The sequence below is a fragment of the Lepisma saccharinum genome, chromosome 9 (assembly GCF_977018435.1).
Source record: "Lepisma saccharinum chromosome 9, izLepSacc3.1, whole genome shotgun sequence".
Taxonomy (NCBI): Eukaryota; Metazoa; Arthropoda; class Insecta; order Zygentoma; family Lepismatidae; genus Lepisma; species Lepisma saccharinum.
Genome location: NC_139237.1, coordinates 31030234 through 31053542, shown reverse-complemented (window position 1 = coordinate 31053542; position 23309 = coordinate 31030234). Strand labels below are relative to the sequence as shown.

Genomic DNA, 23309 nt, shown 5'->3' with positions numbered 1-23309 from the left:
CTTCGTGGATCTCCACACAGGCTCTATATTAATATTTCTGAATTCAGACCTCTACAAGGTTCTACATATCTGCCTTTACCTGACAATATCAAAAACAAAAAAGCCGTGGTTAACGTAGACAATACCGACCAGAAATGCTTTTTGTGGTGTACTTTGGCTGGTTTGTTTCCAGTTTTAAATCAAGCACAGCGAATAAGTCATAATAAACAAAACGAAAATGATTTTGATGATACTATGGATGACTTAGAATATCCAATGAATGTCCAGAATATCGATAAATTTGAAAAAGAGGCCAGAGATAGCAATGGCCGACCATTATCTATTAATGTATTTTCCGCTGCTCGTGGCGATTGCTTCATAAAACCTCTTAGAATCAGCAAACTTGATGATGACTCTGCTGTCCCGATCGATCTACTCTTAATTGATTGAGACGGTACATACCATTACACTCTGATACTCAATCTTCAGGCTTTAGTCAGAAAACAACTAGGCAAATCCAATAAAATATACAAGTTGTGTCGAAGATGTTTGACTGTATTTGATGGTCAAAAAATAGCAAATGGTGTTTATGAAGAGAATACCAAAATTGCTAAAAACAAGTTGGTTGAACGTTTAAAATACTGTGGCAACCATAAACCTGTTCATGTGGCTATGCCTAAACCAAACGAAAATGCCAAATTAAAAAAAATTCGAAGCCTTGTTGCGACACCCAGCATATATAGTCTGTGATTTTAAATCAAATCTCAAACCGCTTGCATTCTGCAGCCCAGATCCCGAAGAGTCTTGAAGTACAGCGTATCAGCTACAATAACCTTCTATTTTTTGTTATGTGGTTGTACAGGATGCGGTTATTAGCAAAGGACACGTATAATTGGGGCAAGATGCTATCAAAAAATTTGCACGTAAAATAGAAAATGAGTGCCATCGCATAGCCTATGATATATTATTAAAATCAACACCTATGCTGCATTTAACAGAGGATCAGAACGAAGATTTCAACAGTGCACAAAGATGCTCTGTATGCAATTCTGAATTTTCGGACACAAATAACAAGGTGCATCACCATTATCATACAAACGACAAATATGAAAAGGCTCTGTGTAGTAGCTGTAATATTAAGATCCGGAGACCAAAATTTGTCCCGATATTTTATCACGGGGCATCCAATTATGATTTTCATCACCTTTTCAGATACGAGGGGTTTCACAAGCAGGATTTAGATATTTTAGCAGAAAATGACGAAAAATATATTGCTATTAGCAAGATAATCAATGTTAATGGCAAGCCTATACACTTAAGATTTCTAGATTCATACAGATTTCTGTATGCTAGCTTGGCTACTCTGGCTGGCCAATTATCTGTTGCCCAATTCATAATCACATGTGACATGTTTACAGATATGGATCTGAATTTGATTAGGCGTAAGTGTGTATACCCATACGACTATGTTACCGATTTTTCCAAATTTGACGAGTGTGCTCTGCCACCGCAACAAGAGTTCTACAGCAAACTCAGAGCATCAGGAATTAGTGATAATGATTATTGCCATGCCCAATTGTTGTGGACAAACTTAAAATGCCAGACGCTTGGTGATTATCATAAGAGACACCTGATACTTGATGTGACGCTCTTAGCCGATGTACTTGAAGCATTTAGAACATCATCGATGCAAAAATATGAGCTGGACCCGGTCCATTTTTACAGGTTCCAGGCCTAGCATGGTCTGCCATGTTTCTGAAGACTAAAATGGAATTGGATCTGATCCAGGTCCAGGACATGTGTCTTTTCATCGAACAATGTATACGAGGGCGCATGGTACACTTCGGAACATCTTATTTGACCGCCCTCAAAAATTTCAAAGTCCGGAATTCGTAAATTTGGCAGTATAGCGCTTCAGAGCCAACTAAGAGTAGCCAACTTTGCAATATTTCTTCTTCCTGAATGAAAACGCTCGTGATTTTTTTCATTCTTTCACATTCCATTAGGTAAAGATACCCTAAAGCAGTAATAAAATATATGAGTAGACCAAAAAATGTTAAGTAGAAATACATATGTTGAAAATATTTCAAGATTCTTCGTTCTGAATTTGAAAATAGGAAAATGTATGTGCATTGTGAAACACTGAACAGGTTCTCATCCACCTGGAAAGAATTGCGGTCACATTTGAATGCAAGAAGGAACATTTATGACGATTTTATGCGATATGTTTAGTAAAGATACCTTGCACAACACCAAACGATTCTGCAAAGTGTGTCTTTTCCTTGTTTCTTGGTGAAAAATGGTTCGAAACTCCGGCACAATGTTGCTTCAGCTGAGATCAACGTGTTTTACTGAGTTTTCTGTCAGCAATCTCCTGGAGTGGTTGGTTAGATGACAGCACTTTCGTTTTTTTTTACTGTTTTCGTCAAGATCGAATCATCGTAGGTTCAAATCCCACCCTTTCCTTATAATTTTTTCCTTTTTATTTACCGAGTACGAAGTGTTCTAATAACGTAATATAATAGTATATGATATTACTGTAAATATTTATGCGATGCGTGCTCAGTGGCGGCGATTGGGTTTCAAAACAAATTGGGTAAGGTGGGGGAGGGCAAGGACAGTTTCTTTCCCTTGGTAGATAATGTTTAGCATAGTGCTTGGTCATCTGCCCCTCCACACTCCATAATCGTGGCCACTGTGCATGCCTCAAGTAATGCTTCTACTAATGTTTTTAATATTTCAGTGATTGGCAGGATTTTTAGAAAATACTTTTCCTTTCATTCAGCTGTTATAAGTTAACACATATTAAGAACTTACATGTCAACTTTCTGCATCCGGAAATGCTGGACATAAATCGCATAAATATCAACGGAAATATCCAAGAAACGTAGATAAGCATTCTCGTCCAAAGCCGTTTACTTCCCGAAAAAGATTTTGCAAAGAAGTAGGTTTGAACCCATGACCTTCCATTCCATAAGCAAACCACCCCCCCCTACACCACACGGTTCACGTTATTTTATGCACTCGGTTCGGATCCCACTTTAAACTGTAGGTCCAGTACCGATTACCCTTACTATGCATAAAGTTGACTTAAAACTCCAAATCAACCAATTCATCTCCTTTTAGAGTGGGCCTTCTATGATACTGTAGTCGGCCAGCATCCGAAAATACAGTTCTGCTTCGCGTATACCAGGGTGTAATTGCATTTAATATTGTAACTAATTTTACTTTAAAACTACAGATTAGAGCGATAACAGTGTCCAGAAAAAGAACCTCAAAGTAGATATTCACACGAAATATTTTAATCCATTGCCAAACATTTCAGTTAAGAATAATATTATGCTTTTCCATTGACAGTATTTTCGATTCATGGTGAATTTGCTAAAAGGACCATGTCAAGAAATCTAAATATGTAAGTTTTACAAGTAAATGCATTTTTAGTAAATGCATTTAAAATGCACGAAACAACAGGGGAGGAGAAAAATATACCTCAAATATAAGTAAAAATGCAACAAAAAACTGTTAAAAATACTGACAAATAAACTAAAAGCCAAAAAAGCCGAAAAATGTAAAAAAAATGTAAAATAGAAAGTGTTTTCCGGCTCGAACTGAAGGGAACGGACATGATATCAGGTTTAGTTGTGTTTTTAAGGGTCAGAAAAAATTTTGATTTTTCATCAACTTCCGGACCGTAATTAGTAATTATGAACATTGAAAAAGTTGGAGGTAGCTTACTTAAAATTTTCTTACTGAGGGATCGTATCGTCCCATATCTCCACTTCATAATAAACTAAAACATCAAGTTCATATTTCGAAAATGACTTGAAGTTTTCCACAACGAAAATATGTTTTTCATAGCTTGAAGTTCGTTAGTATTATCTTTCAAGGTTTCAATTGTTTTAATTTCACACATATTTTATATTTCATACGTTCCTCTCTCTTTTCATACAGTCTTTGTAAAAGAGGTGAAGTTTCTTGTCAAACGGGGTCTGGTTCAAATGACTCCTTTTCGCTCTCCTGTTCCTACTTTAAACAAACAACAAAATACTTCGTAACTAAACGATTGCTTGTTCAAGACACGGAATTTTTACACAATTTCAAAATATGACAAAACGCCAATATACATGTTCATCATTTTTCCCTTTCAGCGTTTCTCGATTTTATCTGAATTCGTTTCCTCATCAAAATTGCCATGAGGAAATTATAGATATGACATTATGTGTGAATTGGTTTCTTCAAACTGGTAGCACATTTTAACATGAGCTTCCTGGAGAAGAGGTAGCGTGCTTCATTCTTACGAGGGAGGTCGTAGGTTCGATTCTCCACCTAGGTAGGATTTTTTTCAGGAGTATATCGTTGGGTGTAAAGTTTATCCACCGTGCTAAGAAGTTAACATTGGTCTCTGTATTTCTCCAGAGGAAAGGAAATAGTGAGAGAAAGTTATTTCGATGATAGGAGGAAGTCACATGCCACGTGGAATGCGCAGAATCAAGTTACGTACAGCTAAGCCTGTAATGGTGGTTCCGAATATTGCAAAGTTCGTGCGGAAAGTTTGTTATATCTGATACTCGTACTTTCTGTTCAAAGAAGACAAACATTTTAGATACAAAGCAGTGAGGAATTAACGATCATTATGAGGTTTTGAATTTTTTGTTTGTCACTCAATGGATAAATACTTATTAGTAGTTTCTTATCGAATCGGCCTTCGTCGCAATAACAATTTATTTATGTTAATTAGCGATTTACTATTAGTTGTAGACGTATGGCAAGATGGTGGTGAGGGGATTGACAACAGTCATTACGAAGGAACGGACATAAAATTACCAATCTTATCAATTCGAACTCACTAAAGGCTCTCCTTCGTTACAGTACTGCACTACATCACTACTTAACAAAACTGTATATATTTTTTTAGTATATCGAAATCAAATAATCAATAAAGAACAAATAATACATAACTTAAATAACATTACATTTTGCATCCTTAATACATATATGTGATTTGTGAATTAATCATGATGTGTGTGTTAACACAACATATGAACAATAACTAAAAAGAAAAGTTTTAAATTTAAATCCTGGAAATCTCCAACTTCTAAGGGGAAATATGCACAGAAGGGACGTCCCTCAAGTGTGCATCGGATTCATTTTTTAAATATTCTAATATCAACGGTATCTGTTCAGCAAACAAAAAAAGAAAGAGGAGAGGGTGGATTTGAACCCGCGACCTTTCACGCTTGATGAAAAATAAGGATAACAGCGCCTAACCAACTGCTCTACGTTAACGTCATGACATAATAGCCTTAAAAACATGTTGATGTTTATGAAGCCTCCCACCTTCCTGTGTTTCTAGCACATTTTCTCGACAAGTCGTGTAAAATATATGTTTTTGAGAACTATTCGATATTATGCAAGCTATTGTAAATAAAATGTCGCATAAACTCCTCACAAATTTGCTTCTTTCTGCACAAACTTGATGGCAATTTCCTCCAGGTGGAGAAAAACTCTATTCAGTGTTTCAAACCCCCCAAATTTCAAGTCTGGCAAGGAGAATCGTAAATTTCCTTCAAGGTGTTTTTCCAATTTATTATTTCTGTTTGATTGCGTATTATAATACCGGTTTATAGTTTCTAAGTTCATGGAAAGTGTTAAATTGAAAACCTATCACTGCAGCGTTTTTCGTCTAGTGGAAGGACCTACTCAAAGTTGGCTACTCTCGCCTGGAGCTGAAGTGCAATGTTGCTAAGTTTACGATTTCGGGACTTAGAATTCTTCCGGGGCGGTCAAATAAGATGTTGCGAAGTGTACAATGTTCTCAAAGATATACCAGAGCCAACAACAAGTGTGTTTGCGATTATGATTCTGCGCAAACATCGAACTATATACTTTATGTGGATGCCAACAGGCTGTATGGTTATGCCATGATGAAAAAACTGCCATAAGCAGGGCTTGAGTGGCTGGAAGATTTCAACATTGAAGATCTTCAAGACTTTGTTGAAAGTGACTATGGCCTGTTCTTAGAGGTCGATCTGGCAATTCCTGATAATTTGCACAGCCAGTTTTTTTTATCTGCCGCCCATTGCTGAGTTCCAGTGTCCGCCTGGCTCTGAACAAAAGAAGCTGATGATGACTCTATAGCCAAAACAGGGTTATGGCATATACTACAAGAACCTCCAGTTCCTGATGGGTCATGGTGTTCAAGTGACCAAGGTTGGCAAAGTCTTGAGGTTCAAGCACTCAAGGTGGTTGAAGCAATATATTGATACAAACACCGAGCTTCGAACACGTGCGGTAACCCAATTTGATAAGACCGTCTTCAAATTGATGGTCAATTCGGTGTATGGTAAGACCAAAGAAAATGTCAGAAAACATTGGTCACTGACCCCAGCCAGAGCAAAAAATTGGTAGCAAAGCCCAACTTCAATTAAAGAAGAATTAATGACGATTATCTGGCGCTTTTTAACATGAATAAAACAAAGATCAAGTTTGATAAGCCTATTTATGTAGGGGCTGTAATATTAGAATTTACCAAATTACACATGCTGGGGGAGTGGTGGTGGTTCTAGACTCTTGCTAATCTTGACCTGTCAATCACCTGTCAGTTTATTAGACCAATTAGTCAACAACTGTCAGGAGGTGATATGTTTAATTCCTTTGGAGAAATCTTCCTAGATAAGGACTGTCAACTTGATTTGTTGTTGTGTGGCTAGTGATCCTGCTATGTGTATGTAATCTTTCTGTGTGTAGTATATTTCATGATTTTAGTTTAGTCTTTCGTCTGAGGAAGACCCTTATACAGGGTCGAAACGTTACCTGTTAAGTGTTTTTATCTTAATAATAAATTGCCTTGGTCAGCAACTTAGTGTTTTTAAATATGGAAAGAAGGCTTAATTATATTACAATCCAGTGGTGCTATCACCAAAAAAGCCAAGGGCATTAGTAGAGTAACTGTAGACAAAGAGCTCAAATTTGAAGATTATGATGATTGTCTGAAATCATCTAGTGCAATCAGAACATCAGAATGTAGAATCCAGAGTGTGGATCACTTGTTGACTACAAATATTGTATAAAAAGTGGCTCTGGACCCACATGACGATAAGAGATGCGTTTTATCATGTGGTATACATACTCTACCATGGGGTCATTGTGAGTTGATAAGTGGCAATCAATGCCCAATCACAGAACATGGTTTGCAGTAAATAAACATGCCGATGAACTTATTTGGGTTCAAAAACAGGCTATAATAAACCTGGCGCCAACACCAGCACCCTCTCCTGATATACAATCTATGCTATCTAAACTAAGTGGTTTGTTAATTATTCATCTGAATAGCATACTTACAGATGTTGATGTTAATATAGGTAAAACATTGTACATATTTAATAATAACTTAAACCACTACCAGTTATCTGTAGGTGGTCAACTACAATTTATTACAACCTCCGAGGGGAATGTCAAGGTTTCAGTAGGCAGAAATATTTACAGAATTAAGCACTCAAACGTGGTACCTGGCACTGTATATATTGTCTCTGCCGGTGACTGTTTATATATTGAGGTCCTGGGACACTATGACAAGCTTATACCTGTTTTTATAGAATTAAGAATCAGATACTATATAATAAATAACCGCTAAAAAACACAATGCCTAACGATATATTTGGCCATACAAGGCACGAAGATCACAGCGACGAGATTCTGATATTTGACGTCAAAGTCAAAAAATTAAGAAGTGATTTACATGCTCTACAAACCACACTCAATGCCAGTCTTCAACTCGAGATAACCAATTTACAATCACAATGCATGGACCCTCTTCTTAAAATCGATTCAGAACTCAAATAGTTTCTCCAGATATACACTGACTTGGCTACACTCGATAATCTGCAGAGTTTAGAGGAGGCCATAGCAGCTCTTCAAGCCCAATTTAAGACTCAGGCTACCAACTCTGAGCAACTGAAACAGCAACTAGAAGAGCAGATTGGTAGTGTCCAGACACAGCTTCAAACAATTGTCAAAAGCATAAAGTCCCAAGATGATTTCGATCTAGTGATTTCTACTCTGAAAGAACAGATTCAGTCAATGGAGATTCCTACTCTGGACCTCCTGAACAATGCCATAGTCGAGGTCAGGGAAAAAATCGAGACACTCGAAAACTTTATGAACAACCTACCATCTTCTGATGCTCTGAGTGCCATCACTCGTAGTGTTGCCAACATCAAGTTGCAACTAGAGACATACGAAGATTTTGGACAAATTCAGAGTACCATAAGCCATCTTGAGGGTACCATAGCAGCAGTACAAAACGATCTGACAAATGTACAAAAAACTCTGGAGTCCCGTTTACCTGGTATCGTAGACACCCTTTCCAGTGTTCAGCATCAGATCACCAAACTTGAAAACCTCAACACCGAATCAGAGCTATCCCATTTTCATCACTTGATCGATGATATTTAAACAATGCTTGAAATTTTACAACAATCAACACCTACTCAGGCAGACATAACCCTGCTCCAAGATGCTATGCGTAGTGTAGCTGATGCTACTGAATTAAATGCTGTAAAATTGGCCCTTGAGTCTCTGCAGAATACGGTGGCGAATCTGCCTACATCACAGGAACTTAAAAATATTAAAAGAGCCGTACATCGCATATTGAAATCTGAAGACATCAAGAATATTCAGACAGAGATCAAACAGCTTACTCAGACAGTGGCTACTCTTCCAACCAATCAGCATATTAAAGAACTGCATGCTCTGTTTGAGGATATCAGAACCCAAGTCCATGTTCTTACAGCCCAAAGTTCAAAATTGGCTGTTGTTGAAAATCTACTGCAAATTGTAGCCAACATCAAACAACAGCTAGGGACCATGGAATCCAACCAAGCAAATGCTCTGTCTGTTTTTGCCACGCAGCTTCAAGAGATTGTGCAACAATACAAGAAACTTGCTGAGGACCTAAGAATCAAACCAGACCACGACGAGATTGTTAGGACTATCAACGAGCATCTTGAATCTGTAATGAGTAGATTGCTTACATCAGAAAAAGAAATAACTGACCTAATCGAGAATCCTAAACACACAGTTATCCTCGAATAGTACAGTGTCCCCAACAAAGAATACGATTCACCGTTTACACCAGGAGGCAAACTATATATGTTGTCCCCTGCACAATTTTATTACCAGTTTCTCGTGAGGGTCACACTCAGACCGGTCAAGATCAAATACTGGTTACAACCGCAGGCTCACCACTACCCTACCTTATCGATAACAAATGCTGACAACATCCCAAAAATCACCAGTGTGGAGTTAGAGGATTTTACAGACCCCGATACGCTAGAAACAGCTTATGCTGAAGTTGATGGTTCTCTCGAGTTTAATATATAAATAGGGGACAAGTTGTATTTAGAAAATCCTACGGTATCTGCTGCTTAACACCCCATAGTTGCAATATTCTTGTTTACGTACTATGTCTAGACAAACCATAGTTGACGAGCTACACAGACCAGCCAGAAGTAACTATAAGCGACTGCCAGTGGTCACAAAAGGCATAGACGATCTGTGGCAAGCTGACTTGGTTGAGATGGCAAGTGTAATGCCGAAAAACTTAGACAAGATCAACAAGGGCTACAAGTATCTACTTACCGTCATAGACACCTTTTCGAAATATGCCTGGGCTGTGTCGCTGAAATCCAAGACTGGAACATGTATTACAAAAGCATTCAAGACAATCATCAATCACAGTGGAAGATCACAACACTATCTACAATCAGATAACGTCAAAGAATTCTATAATTTGGTGTTCCAACAAATAGTTGAGAGCCAGTCAATACAACATTACTCAAGTTACAGCGATCTCAAAGCCTCTATTGTAGAGAGATTCAACAGAACCCTAAAAAGTCATATGTATAAATAATTTACGCTTCAAGGTAATTATAAGTGGCTTACTATACTACCAGAACTTCTAGATCGATATAACAATTCGGTCCATGCCACGATCAACATGAAGCACTCTGATGTAACCACATCTGACGAACAGCAATTGATCAACACTGTTTACTATCTTAAATATTAACCAACAACCAGAAAAGCTAAATACAAGGTCGGTGATCAAGTAAGAATCAGTAAATATAAACACATATTCGAAAAAGGCTTTACCAGAAACTGGAGCACTGAATTATTTACACTGGTTCAAGTTATACCTGGGACCCGTAACACATATATAATAAAAGACCATCACAACGAAATCCTCAACGGCCAATTCTACGAAGAAGAACTCAGCAAAACTAAACAGCCCGACACATATCTCATAGAAAAAGTCATCCGCAAAAAAGGTAACAAACTACTGGTCAAATGACTAGGCCTCCCAGAAAACAGCTGGATCAAAGCAGACAAAGTGATACTATGAACACCTGGGATGTTATAAAGCGACTACCAGAGCCCGAACAGCAGACAATGAAAAATGGCAATCTGCTACCTGATAATATTCGTTGTCTTATTGTTGGGCCGTCGGGTTGCGATAAGACTACGCAACTGGTTGATAATTTTTTACTGGCACCTAACTGGTTAGACTGGAAAAACAGTCACTTGTACTTTTTGTAAGAGCTTAGAACAATTAAAATATCAGCAGCTGATGAAGCTATTCGATGGACTGGATATAGCCAATTTTGAATCAGATGTTAAGCCACACGATGACTGTCTCAATAACGATGAGAGATAGATTGCTTCTACCTGGCACAGACTTTTTCCAAAATACCAAAACAGCTGCTACGAGACAACAGCAATTTCATATGTGCGTTTCGTCGAGATCATAGTAACCTCAAACACATACATGACGAGTATATAGGCGCATACTTAAGCTACAACGATTTTTCAAATTTTTGAGGTAGGTGCTGGAACCAGGACAGCTACAGCCTTGTCACAATCGATATGACAAGGAAGCCCAATAGTGGTAAATATAGGAGTAAAATCAACGATTTTCTAGACGTAGAGACGTATATAAACAACCATGAAACGACCAATCGTTAACGATCTTAAATTGAGAGACCATCTTGTAAAACGATTCAAGGGATGGAAATTAGAGAACCGAGGTTTTTATGAACAACACAAGCGCACAGAACAGCCCATTATTAATGCTGTTAGTGAACTGGGTAAAGATATCAAAACTGTTACAGAGCAGAACCAAAATTTGATCACAAGCTTGTGCCGGTAGCTGCTCGGAACAGATTAGATTATCCAATCACCCTCCTTTCTAGTATTCATACACCTAGACCTGTTCGTCCTCGAAGAATCGAAGCTAGTCAGGATCCTATTGAATTGGGCCTTTTTGCTCAAAGATATTTAAGCACAACTAAAGACAGCAAAGACGAGGTCTTCGGTTTATACGCTGACAAGGAGCTTGACGGTGGCATCATACATAAAATTGGCAATTTTAAGGTAACGTTTATGGGCGATGATCTGATTGTATATTCAGAATCTCATCTTATGGAAAGAGGCGGATTTGTAAAGTATCCTGGAACACCTGGATTGTGGAAACTGATGTCTCGCAAACGACCTTACAACTATACCGATCAAGTCTATGAGTACTACAAAGAAATACTAATAAAATCGGATGCCTTGTACCAGAACAACGATCCTACACAAAAAAGTTTCAAGTCTAGCAGTAGAGCAAAATACAACAACTTAATCAAGCCCATATGGACACAGATCAAAACAGGTAGCGGGATCAAACAGTACAGCACCCTGCCTAAAGAATTCGTCTGGGTTGACGATGTCAGGAAACTCGTAGATAGGTTGCTGGTTATAGCTGGCGAAGAAAATGCCGATTACCATAATTTTGGTTATGGAAATATGGAAAGCTTGGAATTATGGAAATGATAGCCACCAAATTGTCCAATTTCATAGTCAATGACACTAAGGTCATTGGATATCTTATAAAAATTATTAATACTATACCGCCTAAATTTTGGAATATCTCTGAGGGTTGGGGGCTGGTTAATGACATCATAAACAAGCTGCCATTTGAGCTACACATACCAGGCTATCAGTATTGTGGTCCGGGTACCAAACTGGACCATAGACTAAACAGAGGGGACCTGGTTTGAATCCCCTACACGCAGCTTTTAGAGACGATGACATAGCATACAACACACATGCCAATCTTGATAGGCGACATGTGGCAGACAAAAAATTAGAGGAGTCTGCATTCGGTAGATTAGTAAGCAACGATGCTTCTTTGAGTGAAAGAATAGCAGCGTTGGGGACCACCATAGCTATGAGCACCAAACAAAACTGCTGTGGGGGTTGTAAAATATATATATACACACTAGCCCATTAATAATTGTTACAACTTAAATTTTGGATCTTAAGCTGTTCAATTCCATATAATAAACCTACAATGATGGCCAAGGGTGTTATGTATCAGATACCATATGCAGGTTCCAAATCTCTTGGGACTATCGATAGTCTTCTAACCAAGATGCAGCGCAAGACAAAAAATCTTGCCTTGCTAAAGGCCACGGAATGAAATTGTAACTTAGTACCCCCCAATTAAAGAAATAAAACATTCCAGGAAAAAATCCCATGTTGGGTTGCTTCATATTTAGTATCCCGGCTATTTTAGCAGCGCTAGGAGGAGTTGGTAGCTTAGCACGGGGATCAGCTGCCACAGCAAAAACAGTAATAGATGCCAAGAAAAATAAGGCAGAATTAGCTGAACAAAAGCGCCATAATCTGCCATAGAGAGACAAGGTAAAGGTCTTAAAAGAGTCATGAATAAGTTTTAAAAAAACAAGTGCCGCTTACCAACAAAGATATCAAAGCTTTAATCGAACCACTGGGCATCAGAAATTTTAGAGGTGTGTACTTGTCTGATTCCTTACCAAAACAACCGCTCAAAAAAGAGTCAATTTAGATAAATACATGAATCATAAATCAGGGAACTCACTGGATCTGCTATCTTAAATAATCAAACAAAGCATTTGTATTCTTTTCGTTTGGAGGCATTCCACCTAAGAATTTAGTAAAATGTCTAAAATCGACTAATATTTATTACAGTGACGAGCGTGTTCAAAATTTCCAAGATGTTAAATGTGGACAGCTGTGTTTATTTATTCTTAGATATCTGTCTCAAATAAATAAACCATCGATTGAAGATTTTTAGAAAGCCTTGTGGTATCTGAAACAACATTGGCGTATTCCTTCTTACCAGCCAGAATTCAATATTGAAATTCAAACTACATGATGATATTGTATATCCCAAAACAATAGCTCTCAGAGCAATTCTATGGAATGTACTTGTTCCCCAACATTACACACCACAACATGATTGCAGTTGGTGACCAAAAAATTGTCATCACTCCAGGGCAATATAATCTGTCTACTCTAAGTGCTCAGTTACTTAGTGGTGTAGTGTTACGTCAAAATTCTGTCACTCAGAGAGTAGATATTGTGTCTGCTACAGAGACAGTAGATCTGGGTACTGTAGGTGAGCTATTAGGCTTCCAGAACAACATAAAACTTGAACCAGCCATCAAACACACTACTATGAATATACCTAAATTCTTAGCCATAGACACTCTGAATATTCACTGTAATGTGACCGAGAGTATGATCACCAAATCAGATGGCATACGCACTCACAAACAAACTGGCATCATCGCAACATTCAAACCAAACTCTGAATTCATGGAGCCAATCATCTACACTCAATCACCAACATTATATTTTCCTGTGTGCCATAATAGAATCGACCACATCCACTTGGTGGTGACTAACGAAAAAGGTGAATTAGTTGATTTTGCTGGAGCCACAACAACCGCTATCATAGAGATCAATATATAAATAAAATATCATACCAAAAATGGAAAAGATTGAATCTTACGAGCTACAGTCGTTCCCCCCGATCCGTATGAGCTTTGCAAATTTGAATCAACCCAACACAGAGATTGAGGTTGACCTTGACGTAGTTGATGGCTGTATACACCCCCACAGAGCAGACTTCAATATCAAGTTTCATGTTGTAAAGCTCGATGGCACAGAGTATCCGGCTAACTCAAATAAAAGACTGGTAGACAATTTCGTACCGCATCTGTTTTCTCAAATCGATATCAGAAAGCATGGTGTTGTTATAAACAGAGAAGACTACCCTGGTGTGGAAGGGTGGTTTAAGAATCATATTTCGGAGAGCTGCCTATGATAATAATGCTTTGATGCAGTACAGTACATTAAACTCTACTGGTGCAGAGCTGCCCAATACCATCCCTGACGAGGGCAAATGTGTTATCCAGACTATGGAGCTAAGAATTCCAGTAGTTGAATACGAGGCTAGTTACGCTCCTAAATACAAAGCCAATATATTGAAAAATCCACAATAGCCCATAAAATTTTATACATATCAATCTGTCCAGAAACCTGTTACTGGTAGCTATTACGAATTCGATGCTACGAATTCGTTCTACAGTATACAATATGACATGCCAGATTTTGTAGTTGTACTGTTTCAGACCGGACGAGACAATAATCAAGAAAAAAATTAAAGTAAGTTCGATAACTGCAACATCAAGATCATATATCTTTAAAATGGCCGAAACGAGGTGTTCCCCAGAGAAAATTATAATTTAAACATGTCCAAGGATGATTTTCTCAAATTATACGAGGCCTATACAACTTACAAAAAGTTACAACCGGGAATATTGACATGTATTACTCACCAGATGAATTCAAAATACAGAGACCGATGTTTGTCATCAACACCTCAAAACGCAAACACGTTGTGGTTAATGACAGGACAAATATTAAAATTACCTGTAAATTTCATGATACACCCCCTGCTGATACCATATGTAGTGTTATTCTTATAGGTGAAAAATCATATGTTTATGATGTAAGAAACGAACTAGTCACAGAGCAATTTTAGGGGACCTCTGCGCAATGCATTGTCTTAGTACTAGATATACAAGTTGAGCCTGGTGCCCAATTAAAATATTCAGCATATTTTGGGTTAACATATTAATACTCTGAACTGACTGTCAAGTATTTAAGCACATTTTACAGAGTATTACACTAAAGGCAATAAGCTCATATGAGCATATTGGCTTAGTTTTAAGTGTAGCCAAAACAATGCCAAGAGGGCCATATTTTTTTCGATCCTATGGACAACAATCTGAGAGATGCAGCTTTTGTACGTGTAGCCAAATCAATCTGAGGGGGGTCATACTTTTCACGGGAAATCCCCGAGGGATATTTTACTAAATTCTTGGCTTCTACAGAGTAGCACAATGTAGGCAATAAGCTTATATAAGCATCTTGACAATGTTTTAAGTGTATCCAAACCAATCTGAGGGGGGGTCATACTTTTGCGGCCCAGTAATATCCTATTTTATACTACTGGGGCTCAGTGTCGGACCCCGTGGTGGAGTGGTTAGCACATTGCGCTACAACACCAGGGCCCCAGGTATGTGAAGTTTTTAACCCGCTCGATTAAATCTCCACGTATGTCCATGTCCCCTGTCTGCTAAATATGTAGCCATTTTTGAAAGCAATGATTTTTGTTTTTTAATATTTACCTTCATTTTATATTTGATACACTCCTCATATATGCTATCTATGTCCCTTTGAAGACCCTCTATTGTCTCGGGCAAGATAACTATGTCGTCTGCATACATAAAAACTGGTATAATTTGAACTCCTATACATGGGATAGAATCCTGGTCCATTTTAATTCATGCGCTACCCAATCTATGAACAGTGAGAATTGGACTGGTGATAGGATGCATCCTTGTGTGAGTCCCCTGAGCGAAGGCTGAATGCCGAGACTTGGTTTCGTTCGCATCTTACTCCGAATTCTACCCTCGCATATATTGCTTTCAGTGCTCTGATCATGCGCGCGGACATTCCCTTCTCATACAATTTTCCCCACAACATATCAAAATCAATGAAACATGCGTATAATTTCCCCCGCTTCTGCTTTATTTTCCTCTGTACGTGTGTTTGTAATATGAATATGTTGTCAGTAGTGTATATTGGCCGGTTCTACGCCATACTTTGTAGGTATGCATTTGTAGCCTCTGTTTTTTACTAATCGAATATCAGTTTTTGACATATTTTGACAATTTTTTGTCGATGTTTTTGCGTTTAGCGATGTTTTAGTAAATTTTCCCTTTTTTCCCACTCATACTTGGTAGGTATGCATTTGTAGCCTCTTTTTTTATCAATTGAATATCAGTTTTTGACATATTTTGACAATTTCTTTGTCGATGTTTAGCGTTTAGCGATGTTTTAGTAAAATTTCCCTTTTTCCCACCTCACACTTGTAATTATATCACGCAAGATAGTGTAAATTGATTGTTTCAATGCAGCACTTTGTAGGTATCCTCTTTTTTTATCAATCGAATATCAGTTTTTGACATATTTTGACAATTTTTTGTCGATGTTTTAGCGTTTAGCGATGTTTTAGTAAAATTTCCCTTTTTTTCCCACTGGCATTTGTAGGTATACCACGATCTTACGTGATATAACTTAACCTATTTATTCTTTTTCGTGCTAAACTACACGAGAGCCTGCCTCTACGTGCTTTGACCTACTTTAGAGTAGACCCAAATAGACAGTTCACAAACCGAAAATGGGGCTCGGTGGGGCTCGCCAAAACCTCAAAAACTCACTTTCTCTCCACGTTCCGCGCCTCATTTATTGCGCTGACGATGTTTCACAGCGAAGAAAACAGCACCAAAACCTCAAAAACTCACTTTACTCATTTGGGGTTCCGACTCGAAGTGAGGCTCGGTGAGGCTCGCCTTAATGGTTTTACGTGATATAACTTAACCTATCTTACGATTTTTTTTACGATCTTCAGTGATATAACTTAACCTATCATTTTTTTATTTGCACACCGAACTAACTTACATTATATTTTATATAACCTTGTTGATTTTTTTTTTTAGTATGTGGCAATTTTTTTTACGAATTTTTTTAAAACTGTTCCGTCACCCTCTCGTTCTTCACGTCGTGGACGAAGGACTTCTCTGCGACCAGGATGACGCTGCATAGAGTATCCTCGGGCAACGGACTGTTGAACTCGCAGACGACCTTGATGTTTGTGCGATCGTTGACCACCACCTGCTTCCTTTTTGTGGTGTTGATGACGAACATCGGCCTGTGGGTTTTGAATTCGCTGGGCGCGTAGTACATGTCGACGTTTCCCTCGGTCACGCGCTTGTAAGCGGTGTAAGCTTCGTAAAGTTTTAGATAATCATCTTTGGTCATGTCGAGGTTGTAATTCTCGCGCGGGAACACTTTGTTCCTCCCATTCTTGGGATAAACGTTCTTGATCTTGGAGTCGTCGAATTCGCAAAAAGATTTTTCCTAAGTCTTACCGTTTCCAAGATAACCCCACTTCCGGTCGCCATTTTGGATTTCCGAGCATATGTTCTATTCATATTTTACTTACATATAGGTGTATATGATGAATCACCAAACACATTTTTCCTAAGTCTTACCGTTTCCAAGATAACCCCACTTCCGGTCGCCATTTTGGATTTCCGAGAATATGTTCTATTCATACTTTTTCTCACATATAGGTGTACATGATGAATCACCAAACAGATTTTTAACAAGTCTTACCGTTTCCAAGATAACCCCACTTCCGGTCGCCATTTTGGATTTCCGAGCATAGGTTCTATTCATACTTTCTCTCACGTATAGGTGTACGTGATGAATCCCCAAACTGATTTTTCCTAAGTCTTACCGTTTCCAAGATAACCCCACTTCCGGTCGCCATTTTGGATTTCCGATCATAGGTTCTATTCATACTTTTTCTCACGTATAGGTGTACGTGATGAATCACCAAACAGATTTTTCCTAAGTCTTACCATTTCCAAGATAACCCCACTTCCGGTCGCCATTTTGAATTTCCGAACATAGGTTCTATTCATACTTTTTCTCACTTATAGGTGTACGTGATGAATCCCCAAACAGATTTTTCCTAAGTCTTACCGTTTCCAAGATAACCCCACTTCCGGTCGCCATTTTGGATTTCCGAACATAGGTTCTATTCACATTTTACTCACGTGATGAATCCGCAAACAGATTTTTCCTAAGTCATGAATTGGAGGGTTCTATGGCAACCTATATTAATTCTCGTAAGAGAACAGAAAACACACACACACACAAAAAAAACAATACTGTGGTCACTACAACAAATAGTCTTCTTCAACCCCTATCCAACAAACCAAAAAAATCATCATCCTAACTAGAACCATGTAACTAACATTGTGATGACTCATAATAAGCACCCCTTAATTGTATTACTTATAAGGGTATACTATTGCACAACGTTTTTGCAACAAGTTATTACGTAACATTGTGATGACTCATATCTAATGCCCTTCGTTGTATTAACTATAAGGGAGTAAACTATTACACAACATGTTGCAACAAGTTATGACGTAATGTGATGAGTCATATCTAACGTGGCGTCTTCTGAATGGTTAATTATTACAGGTGTTAGTAGTATAATTTATGCTACAACCAGCACCACTTACAAGTGTACAAATGATGAGCTCATATAATTAAACAGCCCGATTTGCCCACACTTAAAATTATGCCAAGATACCCTTATTCCCCAATTCTTCAAGTGTGATATGCTCTTAATTCTAAGAATTTTGAATCCTAGTGTAAAAATGATGACCCCCCTCAGATTGATTTGCCTACACTTATGAAAGGCACTTCTGTGAGATTGTTGTCCATAAATTTGTTAAAAATATGCCCCTCTTGATATTTTTTTTGCCCACACCTAAAACTAAGCCACACACACCCACACCCACCCACCCACCCACCCACATACACACACACACACACACACACACACATACATACACACATATTTACTTCTGGTTTAAGTTCAATTGGATACCAGGTTCAATTTGTTTATGTAATATTAAAACAATGTAATTCTTCTAGAATTGCTCTGTGACTCTCTCATTTCTTACATCATAAATATATGATTTTCCCCTATGAGAATAACACTACATATGGTGTCATCGGGGAGTGTATCGTGGAATTCACAGATAATTTTAATGTTTGTCCTGTCATTAACCACAACTTGTTTCCTTTTTGAAGTGTTGATGACAAACATGGGTCTCTGTGCTTTGAATTCATCTGGTGTGTAATACATGTCAGTATTGCCAGTAGTGACCCTTTTGTATGCTGTAAATGCTTCATATAATTTAAGGAAATCATCCTTGGACATGTCTAAATTATAATTTTCTCTAGGGAATACCTCATTTCTGCCATTTTTAAGATATATGTTCTTGATGTTGCAGTTATCAAATCTACTTGAATTTTTTTCCTGATTATTGTGTCTTCCAGTCTGAAACAGTACCACCACAAAATCCGGCATGTCATATTGTATACTGGAGAATGAATTTGTAGCATCAAACTCATAATAAGTACCAGTTGCAGGCTTCTGTACACATTGATATGTATAAAATTGTAAAGGAATCTGTGGATTTTTTATTATATCTGCTTTGTATTTAAGAGCATAACTGGCTTCATATTCAACAACTGGGATTCCTAGCTCCATAGTCTGAATAATGCATTTGCCTTCATCAGGTAGGGTATTGGGCAAAGCTTCCCCTGTAGAGTTTAATGTGCTGTACCTCATCAAAGCATTATTATCATTTGCAGCTCTTCTAAATGTGATTCTTAAACCACCCTTCCACATAATATATTTGTAATCTGAGAAGAATCCTGGCAACAGGCGCATAGGGAACAGCACTGTGTGGCTCTTGGATAATATTTTATTACCAGCCTCAAATCCACCTATTTTGTAGTAAGAAGCCTCGGTTTTGGATAATTTTAGTGTGGCCAAAGCTGTGGAGGTAATGCCGAGATAATCCACTCTGTTTATGACAACACCATGCTTTCTGATCTCAATTTCAGAGAACAGATGCGGCACAAAATTGTCCACCAATCTTATGTTTGAATTTGCTGGATAATCTGTTCCATCGAGCTTTACAACATCAAATTTGATGTATAGATCTGCTCTGTGGGGGTGTATAAAGCCATCCCCTACATCAAGATCAACATCAATCTCTGTGTTTTGTTGATTTAAATTTGCAAATGTCCTCCTGTTTGGATGGAATGATTGTAGCTCATAACTCTCAATATTTTCCATTTTTTTGTATGTATTTTTATTTAAATATTAATCTCTATGATAGCAGTTGTTGTGGCTCCAGCAAAATCAACTAATTCTTCTTTTTCATTAGTGACCATCAATTCAATATTATCTATTCTGTTATGGCACACAGGAAAATATAATGTTGGGGATGGAGTGTAGATGATTGGCTCCATAAATTCAGAATTAGGTTTAAATGTTGCAATGATGCCAGTTTGTTTGTGAGTGCCTATGCCATTTACAGTAAATATTCAGAGTCTCTATGGCTAAGAATTTAGGTATATTAATAGCAGTGTGTTTGATGGCTGGTTCAAGTTTTGTGTTGTTCTCAAAGCCTAACAGCTCTCCTATAGTACCCAGATCCACTGTCTCTGTAGCAGATACAATCTCTACTCTGTGAGTGACAGAATTTTGAGTTAATACTACACCTCTTGGTTATTGAGCATTTAGAGTGGACAGATTATATTGCCCTGGAGTGATGACAATTTTTTGATCCCCTACTGCAATTTTGTTGTTGTGGTGTGTAATATTAGGGATCAAGTACATGCCATAAAATGCTCTGAGAGCTATTGTTTTGGGATGAACTATGTCATCATGCAATTTGAGTTTCAATATTGAATTTTGGCTGGTGAGATGGAATACCCCCATGATGTTTTAAATACCACAAGGCCTTTTGAAAATTTTCAATTGATGGTTTATTTATTTGAGACATATATCTGAGAACAGATAAACACAAATGTCCACAATTAACATCTTTGAAGTTTTGAACACGGGCATTATTCTAATAAAGATTAGCTGATTTTAGATATTTTATTAAATTTTCAGGTGGAACACCTCCAAATGAATCAAACACAAATGCCTCATTGTTTAAATATTTAAGATAACAAATCCAGTGAGTGCCCTGATTTTTGTACTTATCCAAATTAACAATGCCACACTCTTTGTTGAGTGGTTGCTCTGGCAAAGAATCAGACATGTACACACCTCCAAAATGTTTGATTCCCAGTGGCTTGATTAAAGCTTCAATATCTTGGTTTGTAAGCGGCTCTTGTTTTTTTTAAACTTATTCATGGCTCTCTTAACACCTTTGCCTTTTTTCTCCATGGCCAGGTTATGGCGCTTCAATTCATCTAATTCTGCCCTATTTTTCTTGGCATCTATTACTGTTTTTCTATAGCAGCTGATCCCCCAGCCAAGCTCCCAACAGCCCCCAAAGCTGCTAAGATGGCCGGGATAGTAAATATGAAATCCCCCACATGTGATTCTTTTCTAGATTGTTGTAATTTTTTTAATTGGGGGGTACTAAGCAACAATTTCATACCATGCCCCTTGGCAATACAAGAGCTTTTTTTCTTGCTCTGCTTTTTGGTTAAAAGGCTATCAATAGTTTTAAGAGATTTAAGACCTGCATTAGGTATTTGATACATAACACCCTTGGCCTTCATTCTAGGTTTATTATATACATATTCACAGCCCCCACCCCAGTTTTTGTTTGGTGTTCATAGCTATGGTGGTCCCCAATGCTGCTATTTTTTCACTTAAAGAAGCATCTTTGCTTACAAATCTATCAAATGCAGCCTCTTCTAATTTCTTGTCTGCAACATGTCTCTTGTCAAGATCAGAATGTGTGTTGTATGCTATGTCATGGTCTCTACAAGCAGCATCTAAAGGATTAACACCAGGATCACCTCTGTTTAATCTATGATCCAATTTTGTGCCTGGACCACAATACTGATAGCCTGGAATGTGTAGTTCAAATGGCAGCTTGTTTATAATGTCATTAACCAACCCCCGGCCCTCAGAAATATTCCAAAATTTAGGTGGTAGAGTATTAATAATTTTTATAAGTTATCCAATCCCCTTAGTGTCATTCACTATAAAATTAGACAATTTTGTGCTTATCATGTCCATAATTCCAAACTTTTCATTGTAACAATTGTGGTTGCCAGCACTTTCCTCCCCAGCTATCACCAATAACCTGTCTACAAGTTTCCTGACATCATCAACCCACACAAATTCTTTAGGCAGGGTGTTGTATTGTTTGATTCCACTGCCAGTCTTGATCTGTGACCATATGAGCTTGATTAAATTGTTGTATTTTGCTCCACTGCTAGACTTGACTCTTTTTTGTGTGGGATCATTGTTCTGGTATAGAGCATCTGATTTTATTAATATTTCTTTGTAGTGCTCATAATCTTGATCTGTATAGCTGCCAGGCCTTTTTCTAGTCATCAGCTCCCACAACCCAGGTGTGCCGCGATATTTAACAAAACCAACTTTTTGTCCAAGATGAGATTCTGAATTTACAATTATATCATCTCCCATAAATGTTACTCTGAAATTGCCAATTCTATGTATGATGCTACCATCACGCTCTGTGTCAGCATATAAGCCAAACACCTCATCTTTATTGTCTTTAGGTGTGCTTAAATATTTTTGAGCAAGAAGACCCAATTCAATAGGATCCTGAGTAGCTTCAATTCTTCGAGGAGCAACAGGACTAGGTGTATGAATACTGGAAAGTGGGGTGATTGGATAATCTAATATGTTCCTAGCAGCTACAGGCACAAGCTCTGTGATCAAATTTTGATTTTGCTCTGTAACAGTTTTGATATTTTTACCTAATTCACTAATAGCATGAATAAAAGGCTGTTCTGTTTGTTTGTGTTGCTCATAAATTCCTCGGTTCTGTGATTTCCATCCCTTAAATCTTTTTACAAGATAATCTCTTAATTTAAGATCATCAATGATTGGCCTTTTCATGGTTATTTATATATGTTTCAATGTCTAGAAAATTGTTGATTTTGTTTCTGTATTTGCCACTATTGGGTTTTCTTGTCATATCAATTGTGACAAACCCATAACTGTCCTGGTTCCAGCATCTACTGCAAAACTTGAAAAAATCATTGTAGCTCAAGTCCCCACCTACATATTCATCATGTATGTGTTTGAGGTTGGTATGATCTTGATGAAACACACATATAAAATTGCTGTTGTCTCGGATCAGCTGCTTCGGTATTTTTGAAAAAGTCTGTGCCAGGTAGAAGCAATCAATGTTTTTGTGTCGGCCCTGTGTAAAGAAATTTCTAACCTTGTTTTGATTATCCAGTATAATGTCATCAAACACAACAGAATTATCGAGACATTCATGGAGTGGCTTAAC

The 23309-nt window shown here is 37.8% G+C and overlaps 1 long non-coding RNA gene across 1 annotated transcript in view; it reads right to left on the bottom strand.

Moving 5' to 3' along the window:
* LOC145991984 (uncharacterized) overlaps window positions 1-23309 on the bottom strand; it is a 382136-nt gene that overhangs the window by 184283 nt on the left and 174544 nt on the right. The gene's annotated exons all lie outside the window — the stretch shown is intronic.